General features: G+C 34.4%; 1 protein-coding gene across 8 annotated transcripts in view; it reads right to left on the bottom strand.

Moving 5' to 3' along the window:
* The window catches only part of ADAMTS6 (ADAM metallopeptidase with thrombospondin type 1 motif 6), a 305,077-nt gene that overhangs the window by 148,008 nt on the left and 144,497 nt on the right, over window positions 1-12,572 (bottom strand). The gene's annotated exons all lie outside the window — the stretch shown is intronic.

Below are 12,572 nucleotides of genomic sequence, written 5' to 3'. Positions count from 1 at the left end.
TTAAAAATAAAAACTTAAAAAATAAAATAAAATAAACCCAACTAGGGGCACCTAGTTGGCTCAGTCGGTTAAGCATCTGACTCTTGATTCCAGCTTAGGTCATGCTCTCACAGTTCACAAGATCAAGCCCCACATCGGGCTCTGTACTGACATTGTGGAACCTGCTTGAGATTCTCTCTCTCCCTCCCTCTCTGCTCCTTCCCCATTCATTCTTTCTCTCTCTCTCTCAAAATAAATAAATAAACTTTATTAAAAAATTGACACAACTAACTCACTTAGGAAAAAAAAAAGCTTATATGTCTTACAGCACAGGAATACATAGTTACATTATTCCAGTTACTTTATACTAGCATGTTATTTTATTCATGGTTTTGTGGGCTTTTATTAAGAATTTGATGCTTACACATTGTGCTCCAAGCAAATATACAAGGTTAAGGCCAAAGGGATGAAGAACACAGTGGCTGTGGAGTATGGCTTAAAAAGAAAAAGATGATGCTATTAAGCTTGTTCTATCAGGTTGGACCAAAATCTTTAATAGTTTGATATTAGTTTAATTAATCAGTTAGTTTAGTTTTATATAGTTTAATAGATTTAAACTATATAAATGTTTATATAGTGTGGTGTATATTTGTGTGCGTTTATATGAACATGTATAATCACCATGGCAAAAATAGGGAAGGTAGCTGGAACAAGGAAACATTTGTCATTATAATCTTCCTTATACTATGGGCAAAAGGTAACTGAATTATTTTATGGCAGCTGAAATTCATACTGGCAAACTACTATAATGGTGTCTGCCTACAGAAATCCATCTCTTTGTTTTTCTAGAAAAAGGAAAATCTCAAATATTTGGAGATTAAAGAACACACTTATAAATAACATATGTATCAAGGAAGTCTTTCTTAAGAGAAATTAAAAAATGAAAACACAACTTATCAAAATTTGTGGGGTTCAGCAAAAGCAGAGCTTCAAGGGAAATTGATAGCACTGAATGCATATATTAGAAAAGAAGAAAGATCTAAAATTAATCATCTAAGCTTCCACCCTAGGAAAATAAGGAAAGAAGATAATTTAAGCCTAAAACATGTAGAAGAAAAGAAATAAAAATTAGATACAAAACTGAAAATACAAAACCCAGAGCTGATTCTCTGAAAAGATCATTAAAATGGATATATCTCTAACCAAGCTAACCAACTAAAACAAGAAGACACAGATTACCAGTATCAGAAAGATGGTTCAGCATTACTGATCCTTTAGACACAAAAAAGCAATAATAAAGGAATACCATGAACATCTCTACGTTGACAAATATAACTGAAATGCACCAATTCCCTGAAAGACACAAACAATAAAAACTCATACAACAAGAAATTTGTAATCTGAATATGCCTGTGTATAAACAAATTAAATCAATAATTAATAACCTTCAAAATTATAAAACACTATGCCCAGATGATTTCACTGGTGAGTTCCAACATTTAAGGAAGAAATTATAGCAGTTTTACACAATATTTTTCAGAAAATAAAAGCAGAGGGAACATTCCTAACTTGTCCTGGGAGGCCAGCATTGCCCTAATGCCACAATAAAATAAAGATATTATAAGAAAGGAAAATAAAGACTAACATTTGTTAAGCAACAATCATTTAAAAAAATATTATCTAATCAAATCCAACAATGTATAAAAAAAACTATCCACTACAACCAAATGGGATTTATTTCAGGTATTTAAAGCTGATTTAATATTCAAAAAGCAACCAATGTGCTCCATCATATCCCCAGGCAGAAGACAAAAAATCATATAATCATATCAGTTGATGCAGAAAAACCATTTGACAAACTCCAACTCCCATTCATGGTAAGCTCTCAACAAGCAAAAACTAATAGGTAACTTCCTCAACTTGATAGTATCTAAAAAATAACCCTCTAGTTACCACACTTAATGATGAGAAACTGATGAGATACTTAGGGGTGCCTGGGTGGCTCAGGTGGTTAAGCGTCGGACTTCAGCTCATGATATCGCGGTTCGTGAGTTCGAGCCTGGCGTTGGGCTCTGTGTTGACAGCTCTGTGTTGACCCTGAAGCCTGCTTTGGTTTCTGTGTCTCCCTCTCCCTTTGCCCCTCCTTTGCTTGCACTCTGTTTCTCTCTCTCACACAAAAATAAATAAACATTAAAAAAAAAGAGAGAGAGAGAAACTGGACACTTTAATCCTAAGACTAGGAAATTTCTTTTTTTTCTTTTTTGAAATGAATCTCTTTTTTTTTTAAGTTTATTTATTTTGAGAGAGAAAAAGTGTAAGTGGGAGGGCAGAAAGAGGGGGAGAGAGAGAATCCAAGCAGGCTCTGTATCATCAGTGCAGAGCCTGACACAGGGCTCCACACGGGGCTCCAAAGACAAACCGTGAGATCATGACCTGAGCCGAAGTCCAATGCTCAAGCATGAGCTACACAGGTGCCCTTAGACTAAGAACTTTGAAGGAAACTTTGTCCTCTCACCATTCTTTTCAATATCATATTAGAAATCTTAGCCAGTATAGTAAGACAAAAGAGAATGAATGAATGAATGAATGGATGAATTAATGAATGAAAAGATAAAGAGACTGGGAAGAAAGAAATAAAATTGTATTTGTTCACAGATAACAGGATTGTCTCTGTCCAAAATTCCAAAGAGACAAAAAAAAAAAAAAAAACAACCCTCCTGAAGTGAATCCACAAGTATAGCAGTCACAGAATGTGAGGTTGATGTACAAAAGCCAATTGCTGTGCAATATACCAGCACAGAACAATTGTAATTGTAATTTTAAAATACAATATCATCTGCAATAATACCAAGAAAAATCTAGCTATGTATTTAACAAAATATGTACAGAATCTATAAACAGGAAACCACAAAATTCCATGAAAGAAAGCAAAGATCCAAATATATGGAGAGGTATTCTGTGTTCATGGAATGAAATACTCAGTATTGTTGATACTGAATATTGTTATTGAACACTGAAGATGTCAATTCTTCCCAGCTTAATTTCCAGATTCAATGAAATCTCAGTCAAAATGCCAGCAAGCTGTTTTTCATATATAGGCATACACCAGATATACTGAAGGTTCAGTTCCAAACCACAATAAAGATAATGTGTATTATACTTAAAACTAAATACGTAAATATGTATTACATACTTGTAGAGTAATTACAAGAATTATTACATTATGTTTTAATGCATGACACAAATATCAAACAAAAACTGAAAAAATCTACTTGAATATTAGAAAGTGCTGAGTTAAAAAGTAATATTATAGAGTGTTTCCTCCATTTCAGACATTACATAACCTACCAGTCTACTCCACACATACCTCGGCATACACTCAAACATCGTGTTCAAAATTTGATTTTAAAATTAAATTAGGCACTTCTAAATCCATTAGACCTAACATTTAAATTACAGACATTTCCTCATTCTTGATGTAACATCAAAGGGAATAGTGCTATAAAATTAAATAATTCAATAATTATTTTATCAATTCTCCAAGTATTTAAAAATGATTATATATATTTTATTATAATGTAATATACATTTAAGATATTTTCTATATAAGTTCAAAATTCAATATTCACAGTAGCATCAAAAGTTAAGTATGATGTTAAATACAGAGAACAAACTGATGATTGCCAGAGTAGAGGGAGCTGGAGAGAGGGAGGACAAAATGAGTGAAAGGGAGAGGGAGATATAGGCTTCCTGTTATGGAATGAATAAATCATGAGGATAAAAGGTACAGAATTGGAAATATAATCAATGGTGTAGTGATAGACTTGTATGGTGCCAGAGGGTAGCTTTACTTGTGGTGAACATACCATACTATGTTGTACACCTGAAACTAAACTAACAATGTATCACCAATATTTCGGTTAAGAAAAAAAAAATACCAGGAGACCCTAGGTGGCTCAGTTGGTTAAGGATTGGACTCTTTACTTCAGTTCAGGTCATGGATAGAGCCCTGTGTCAGGCTCTGTGCTGACAGCACGGAGCCTGCTTGGGATTCTTTGTTTCCTTCACTCTCTAAAACTAAACAAATAAATATTTTTAAAAATACCAATAAAATACAAACACAATAAAATGTAAATACACAAAAAAGTTAAGTATGGTATTAATTCAAAAGACTAAGTATACAGAGATCAACTGTGAGGTTTCTATTCCTTTTGGATTTAGTATTTAAAGAGCTGTTTTTCCACGGATATAGAGACTGAGTATCTGGTGTACACATTGGGGATGCAAAAATGAGTAAGTAATGGTCCTTATTCTCAAGGAGACAGATGTTAAAAAAGTAGAGGATTCCTAACTGTCTTAAATATATTTACATTTTCATGCTGAAATACTTCTTTTTCTTTTTTTTTTTCTTTTTTTTAAAAAAAATTTTTTTTAACGTTTATTTATTTTTGAGACAAAGAGAGACAGAGCATGAACGGGGGAGGGTCAGAGAGAGAGGGAGACACAGAATCTGAAACAGGCTCCAGGCTCTGAGCTGTCAGCACAGAGCCCGACGCGGGGCTTGAACTCACGGACCGCGAGATCATGACCTGAGCCGAAGTCGGCCGCTTAACCAACTGAGCCACCCAGGCGCCCCTGAAATACTTCTTAATATAATAATTTCATAAGTTCGGGGCGCTTGTGTGGCTCAGTCAGTTAAGTGTTTGACTTCGGCTCGGGTCATGATATTGTGGTTCATGAGTTTGAACTCCGTGTCAGGCTCTGTGATGAGAGCTCAGAGCCTGGAGCCTGCTTTGGATTCTGCATCTCCCTCTCTCTTTCTGCTCCTCCTCTGCTTGTGTACTCTCTCTCTCCGAAATAATAAATGAATAAACTTAAAAAAATAATTTCATAAGTTTAACTACTGTGAGAAAAGCTAAATATAATTTATTTGTCCTAAAATTCTATCTTTCAAGAATTAGAGTATGAAAGTTCAGGTATCATATCTAAATACACCTTGATTCAATTAGCTTTATTATGTGCTCAATTCCTTAGTGACAGTTTTCATATGATAACAAACAGGTTATAAAAAACAGTACTTGGGACAGAAAGCAATTTAAATAGCACTACCAAAGCTTAAACTTTAAATGATTACTAGGTATTATTTATGCAGTTCTGATTGTTCTGTTCTTTTCACTTTATGTTAGTTCTCTAAGACCTTACCTTTATAGATGAATTCCAAATTTATATATTTAGACCACAACTATCTCATTAATTTTAGACTTGAACATCCAGGTGCCCTCTGTACATTTCCACCTGGATGTCCTACAGGCTCAATGAAATACAAAAACTGAAATCATAACTTCTTCAATTAAACTGGTTCCACTTTTATTTCATTGGGAGGTACTAATGTATCTAACCCACTAAGGTTGAAAGATGAGAATAATCCTTAACTTTACTGTTCTCAACACTCATATTCAATCACTCAATCAAGCATCAAACCCTGCCAATTTTATCTCTTCAATATATTTTTAATCCAACCAAACGCCACCATCCTATTTCCAGCCCTCATTATCTGTAAACTGTACAGCAGAAATGTTTAGAAGTCAACCTAGAGCCAGAGAGCTTGCCTTCAACCTGAGCTTAACCATTTAATTTCTTTGTCTCATTTAATTCATCTGTATAATGGGGAAAATATTTATGGTTGTGTGTATTCACTGTGCTTAACATACTTCTGGGACATGACAATGACCATCTAAAATAATATTAGTAGTATTAATTTACATAACTGCAACAGCATGTTTTCCCCTATCAAAATCATATCTCAAGCAGTGTCTAGAGTGACCTAATCTAAAATGAAATCTGCCATACTATCTCTGTTAAAAATTACTCAGTGACTTTCCACTGTCCTAAGAGATTATAGGCAAGATCTTTATTATGAATATAGGGCCCTGTCCTTCTTATTTACCTCACCAGTTTCATCTCACAACTTCTTGTTTAGGTATTTCACCATCTGGCACCATTAAACTCCATGTAGTCATCATGCTGCATCATGTTCCTTTAAAAAATTTGTTAATGTTTATTTATTTTTGAAAGAGAGAGAGTATGTGAGCAGGGGAGGGGTAGACAGAGAGAGGGAGCCACAGAATCTGAAGCAGTCTCCAGTCTCCAGGCTCCAAGCTGTCAGCACAGAGCACAACGTGGGGCTTGAACCCATGAACCGCAAGATCATGACCTGAGCCAAAGTCGGATGCTTAACCAACTGAGCCACCTAGGTGCCCCAATGAAGTGTCACAATTTTATTTGAAAATAAACTGTGATAAATTAAAGAACAACACTGTAACCATAAATCTATCAACAGACAGATAGATAAGGGAGGTATAATTAATAAGCCAATAGTGAAGATAAAATGAATTAAGAGAGAAAAATGAAACAAAAACAAATAGAAAAACTAGGCAACAAGCAGCTAGATTAAAGACCAAAACCCGCTAATTACATTAAATGTAAATGAACAAAAAAAAAAAATTAAAAAATGGAAATTGTCAAACTGGATAAAAAAAGCAAAACCCAACTACAAGTTGTCCAAAAGAAATCCACTTTAAATATAAAGACATGGGGTAGGGGCACCTGGGTGACTCAGTCATTTAAATGTCCAACTTCAGCTTAGGTCATGATCTTGTAGTCTGTGAGTTCAAGCCCCGTGTCAGGCTCTGTGCTGACAACTCAGAGCCTGGAGCCTGCTTCGGATTCTGTGTATCCCTCTCTCCTGCTCCCCCCCTAACCCCCGCCCATGCTCTGTCTCTCTTTCTCTATTTCTCTCAAAAATAAAATAAACATTAAAAAAGTAAATATAAAAATATAAGTAAATCTATAGTAAAAGGATAAAAAAAAGGCATACCATGGAAACAATAAGATGAAAGCTAGAGTCACCATATTAATGACAAAAAGATTTCAGAAAAGTAATGTTACTAAGGATAAAAAATGATATTTCATAATGATAAAGAATTGATTAGTCAAGAAGACAATCTATTTGTGAATGAATGTATTTATAAAACTTGAAAATATATGAAATAAAACTGACAGAAATAAAAGGAGAAATAGACAAATGTATACATTTGTTGAGATTTCAATACTTCTTTATTAAAAATTGATAGATCAATAATAAAAAAAAAACTGTAACAATATAGGAAACTTGAACACTATCAAACAAATGGATCTAAGTGAAAATGCTAGAGCACTCCACCCAACAGCAATAAATAATGCTCTCTTTTCAAGGATGTAAGACACATTCACCAAGATACAAACATGATGGACCATAAAGCAAGTTTCAAAATAGAAGGCTCAAAATAATGGACAATATTATTTGACCATAATCTAAGAAGAAATCACACAAAATATACAGTGTTAAGTATATGAAAATAGAAACACAGAATAATGAAATGTCATATACTGCTGAAGAGAGCCTAAAAAGAAATTTATAGCTTTAAGTCCTTTCTTATGAAAGACAGGAGATGTAAAATCGATGAACTATGTTTCTACCTTAAAAAGATTAAAAAAAAAAAAATGAGGCGGCCTGGGTGGCTCAGTGGATAAGCGTCCGACTTTGGCTCAGGTCATGATCTTTCAGATTCTGTGTCTCCCTCTCTCTGCCCTTCCCCTGCCTGCACTCTATCTCTCTCTTTTTCAAATATAAATAAACATTGAAAAAAATTTTTAAATAAATAAAAGGATTCAAAAAAAGAAGTATTTAACCCTAAAGTAAAAATAAGAAAGGGAAAAAATAGAGTAGAACAATATAATTTTTACATGAGCATTTTTTCAATAGAAAAAAATCAATGAAATAAAAAATCTGTTTCTTTTTAAAGAAAACAAAAGAATTTAAAAACCTAAAGCTATAGTGATCAAGAAGAAAAGGAATGACATCAGCAAGATGGAAAAATAGGTAATTCCTGACTTTAGTCCCTTTTACAGAAAAAGCAACTAGCAAATATCCATAGGTAAGATACCTTTCTGAACATCTCAGAACTCAGGGATGAAACAGAAGCACCCCCTTAAACAACAAAAACAAAAATAATAAGAAAAAACACATTAGAGAGGTCAGAGGAACAGTTTTACTTTGATTATATCATCCTTCTCCCAGGCCTATGCAGCACTGAACCAACTGGGTCCCCTGAGCTTAGTTTCTCCAGTGGAAAAAGAGAGCCCAAGGTGGCCATCCACCTTTCCCAGAATGCCAGGGCATTTACCATGAGACCCTCTTAGATGCTGCCTCATAGACCCTCTTAGATGCTGCCTCATAGGGATCACTGAGGAAATCAGCCAAAGACACAGAAAGGACACAAGTTTACAGAAATTAGCACTTCACATTACTGCTGGAGATGTCCCCTTAGCAGAGATCCCAACCAATGGCTCAAGTCCAGTGCAGAGCAGAGCCAGTGGCCTTTTCAGGCTGAGCATCTTGATCAATAGTTCTATTAGATTTGGTTCCCACCCATTGGCTTGTCTCAGCCATAGACCCATTCTAGGGACACACCCACACAAGTAAGCAAGTCACTGGTTCTGACTACTGCTGAGCATAGCTTCCAGCAAGCCTGAACAGTGATGCCAGGGAGCCATGCAGCACATATCACAGCCAGCCATGGCAAGAATGCACATCAGTAGCCCCACAACACTGCTGTGAAAGATTGGAAAAGGAAATGGCTTCCTCAAATGCACAGATACCAATGTAAAGATACAAAGATCAAAAGGAATCAAGTAAATTTCTACAATCAAAGGACACTAATAAGCACTAATAACTGGCCTTAAAGAAATAGAGATCTATGAACTGTATAACAGAAAATTCAGAATAATTCTTTTAAAGAAATTCAGTGAACTTCAAGAAAACACAAATAGATGACTAAATGAAATTAGGAAAACACTTCATGAACAAAATGAGGGGTTTAATAACAAAAAATAGAGACCATTAAAAAACAAACAAAAAACTCAGAAATCCTCAAGCTAAAGAACATGACTGAAGAATTCAATAGAGAACTTCAACAGCAGATTCAACAAAGCAGAAGAAAGGACCAGTGAATTCAAAGACAAGTCAGTTGAAGTACCATCAGAGGAGCAAAATAAATAAATAAATAAAAACTGTGAAGAAAGCCTATGTGAATAGCAGAATATCATTCTGTAAAATATCATTATGTTAAATCATTAAAAGAAACTGTCTATGCATTACTGAAGTCCCAAAAGAGATGAGTGGGAGAAAAGGGCAGAAAGCTTATTTATAGAAACTTCCCAAATCTGGGGAGAGATTTGGACATCCAACTTCATGATGCTCATAAGTGCACAAATAGTTCCAACTGAAAAATATCTATTCCAAGACAAAATAAAATCATCTAAAGGGGTGCCTGGGTGGCTCATTCGATTGAGCATCTGATTTTGGCTCAGGCCAAACTCATGGTTTGTGAGTTTGAGCCTGGCACTGGACTCTCTACTGTCAGTGCAAAGCCTGCTTCTGATCCTCTGTCCGTCCCCACTCTGACCTTCTCCAGCTCTCGTGTGCTTATGTGCATGTGAGCTCTCTCTCTCTCAAAAATAAATAAATGTTAAAAAAAAAAAACTGTCTAAAATCAAAGACAAAGAGGGAATTTTAAAAGCAGTGAGAAAAAAATTCCTCACATACAAGGGAAGTCCCATCAATTATCAGCACATTTCTCAGGAGAAACCTTGCAACCAAGAGAGACAGGAATATATTCAAAGAGCTGAAAGAAAAAAAACTGTCAACTAAGAACACTTAATCAGGCAAAGCTGTCCTTCAGAAATGAAGGAGTTATAAAAACTTTCCAGGCCTAAAAAGGATGAGGTAGTTCATCATCACTAGACCTGTTTTACAAGAAATGCTTAAAGGAATTCTTCAAACTGAAATGACAGAATGCGGATAAATAACATGAGAACACAATGAAAATATAAAACACACAAAAGGAAAGTATATAGGCAAATTCAGAATATTCAAATATTATATTATGATAGTATGTTAACTCTAGTATAAAGGTTGAAGGACAAATAAAAGTATAAAAATAACTACAGCTACAATAATTTTAATTGATATACCATATAAAAATATTTAAAATATGGTGGAAAGATTATAAAAGGAGAGAAGAGTTTTTGTATGTAATCAAAGTTAAGTTGTTATCAGCTTACAATAGACTGTTATACCTATAATGTTTTATGTAAAGGTCATGGTAATCACAAAGCAAAAACCTACTGTAGATATACAAAAGATAAATAAAAGGGAATCAAAACTAAGCACCACAGATAATTATCAATTCACAAAGGAAGACAGTAAGAGAGAAAGAAAGGAACAAAGGAATTACCAAAGACCAGCAAACAAATAATAAGATGGCACTACTAAGTCTTACATATTGATAGTTACTTTAAATGTATATGGATTGAATTCTCCAATCAAAAAACATGGAGTGGCTAAATGGATAAAAAAAAAGACTGAACTAGTCACTGCCTATAGAAAACTCATGTCAGCTTTAAGGAAAGAAATAGGTGCAAAGTGAAGAGATGGAAAAAAGATATTCCATGCAAATGTTAACCAAAAGATAATAGAGATAGCTAAACTTCTACCAGACAAAACAAACTTTAACTCAAAAGCTGTAATAGGAGACAAGGTAGGTCATATACAATAGCAAAGGCATCAATTTATCAAGAGGATGTAACTATTATAAATGTTTACACACCCAACATGGGATTCGCTAAATATATAAAACAAATACAAACAGAACTAAAACAATAAATAAACAACAATATAATAATTGCTGGGGACTGCAATACCTCATTTTTAACAATGATCACTCAGACATAAAATGAAGAAACATCTGACTCAAACTACACTTTAGACCAAATGGTCCTAAAAGACTTAACCAGATCGTTCTATCCAACATTAGCAAAATACACATTCTTCTCAAGCATCCACAAAACATTCACCAGGATAGATCACACAATAGGTCACAACACAAGTCTTAACAAATTTTAAAAAATTGAATTTACAATAGCCAAATTATAGAAACAGCTAAAGTGTCCATCTATAGATGAACATATAAGTATGTGGTATACACACACACACACACACACACACACACACACACACACACACACGAATGCCATTTAGCCATAAAAAAGGAATGAAATCTTGCCATTTACAACAACATGGATGGAGGTAGAGAGTATAATGCTAAGTGAAGTAAGTCAGTCAGAGAAAGACAAATACCATATGATTTCACTCATATGTGGAATTTAAGAAACAAAATAAGCAAGCAAAGGAAAAAAAAACAAAAAAAAACAGAGAGACAAACCAAGAACAGACTCTTAACTATAGAGAACAAACTGATGGTTACCAGAGGAGAGGTGGATAGGGGGATGGGTGAAACAGGTGAAAGGGATTAAAGATATACTTATCATGATGAGCACTGAGTAATGTACAGAATTGTCAAATCACTATATTGTACCCCTGAAACTAATATAACACTGTATGTTCACTATACTGGAATTAAAATTAAAAACTTAATAAAAATAATAGTGTATATAGTACATGTGCATACATCCATTAACAAAAAAAACAATGGATGGAATAGCACAATTTTAATTTCAGTTATGAGACTGTTGAGTGTTGGTATATTTTTTAAGTTTATTTATTTATTTATGTAATCTCTATAGCCAACGTTGGCCTTTAACTCAGAACTGCAAAATCAAGAGTCATGCACTCCTCTGACTTAGCCAGCCAGGTGCATGACTGGTGTTGATATTTTTGGCTTCTACACTTAGCACAATGACAAACATTGACTAAATTAAGTATGGATTGTATTTATGATAAAAACTGTATCCCCTAATTTTTTTTTTAATTTTGAAATCATTTTTTAAATTTTTATTTTTTATTTTTTAAAATTTACATCCAAATTAGTTAGCATATAGTGAAACAATGATTTCAGTAGTAGATTCCTTAATGTCCCTTACCCATTTAGCCCATCCCCCCCCCCACAACCCCTCCAGCATCCCTCAGTTTGTTCTCCAGGTTTATGAGTCTCTTCTGTTTTGTCTCGCTCCCTGTTAAGACTCTTATGACCACAGTGTAGTATGATACTAAGACTCAACAAGAATAAGGCAGGAAAATGCACTAATACATGGAAGTTCAACAACACACTGAAGAACAATAAATGGGTCAAAGAAGAAATCAAAAGTATAATAAAAAAACTACTTTGAGACAAACATAAATGGAAAAACAACAACCAAAACTTGTGATAGCAGCAAAAGCAATTCTTTCTTTAAATTTTTTTTAATGTTTATATACAGAGTGTGCACAGAGTGTGCACATGTGAGGGGTGGGGTAGAAAGTGAGGAGGAGAGAAAAAATCCCAAGCAGGCTCCTCACTGTCAGCACAGAGCGTGATGTAGGGTTCAGTCTCATGAACCATGAGATTATGACCTGAGCCGAAATCAAGAGTCAGATGCTCAACCTACTGAGCCACCCAGGCACCCCAGCAAAAACAATTCTAAGAGGGAAGAGTACAGTGATAAATGCTGACCTTACAAAAAAAGAAAGATCACAAATAAACAATCTAATTTTG

The sequence above is a fragment of the Panthera pardus genome, unplaced genomic scaffold, assembly GCF_024362965.1.
Source record: "Panthera pardus isolate Hobbes unplaced genomic scaffold, ASM2436296v1 HiC_scaffold_2, whole genome shotgun sequence".
In the NCBI taxonomy this organism is placed as follows: domain Eukaryota; kingdom Metazoa; phylum Chordata; class Mammalia; order Carnivora; family Felidae; genus Panthera; species Panthera pardus.
The sequence above is the reverse complement of the archived record's forward strand: the minus strand, read 5'-3'. Positions and strand labels throughout refer to the sequence as shown.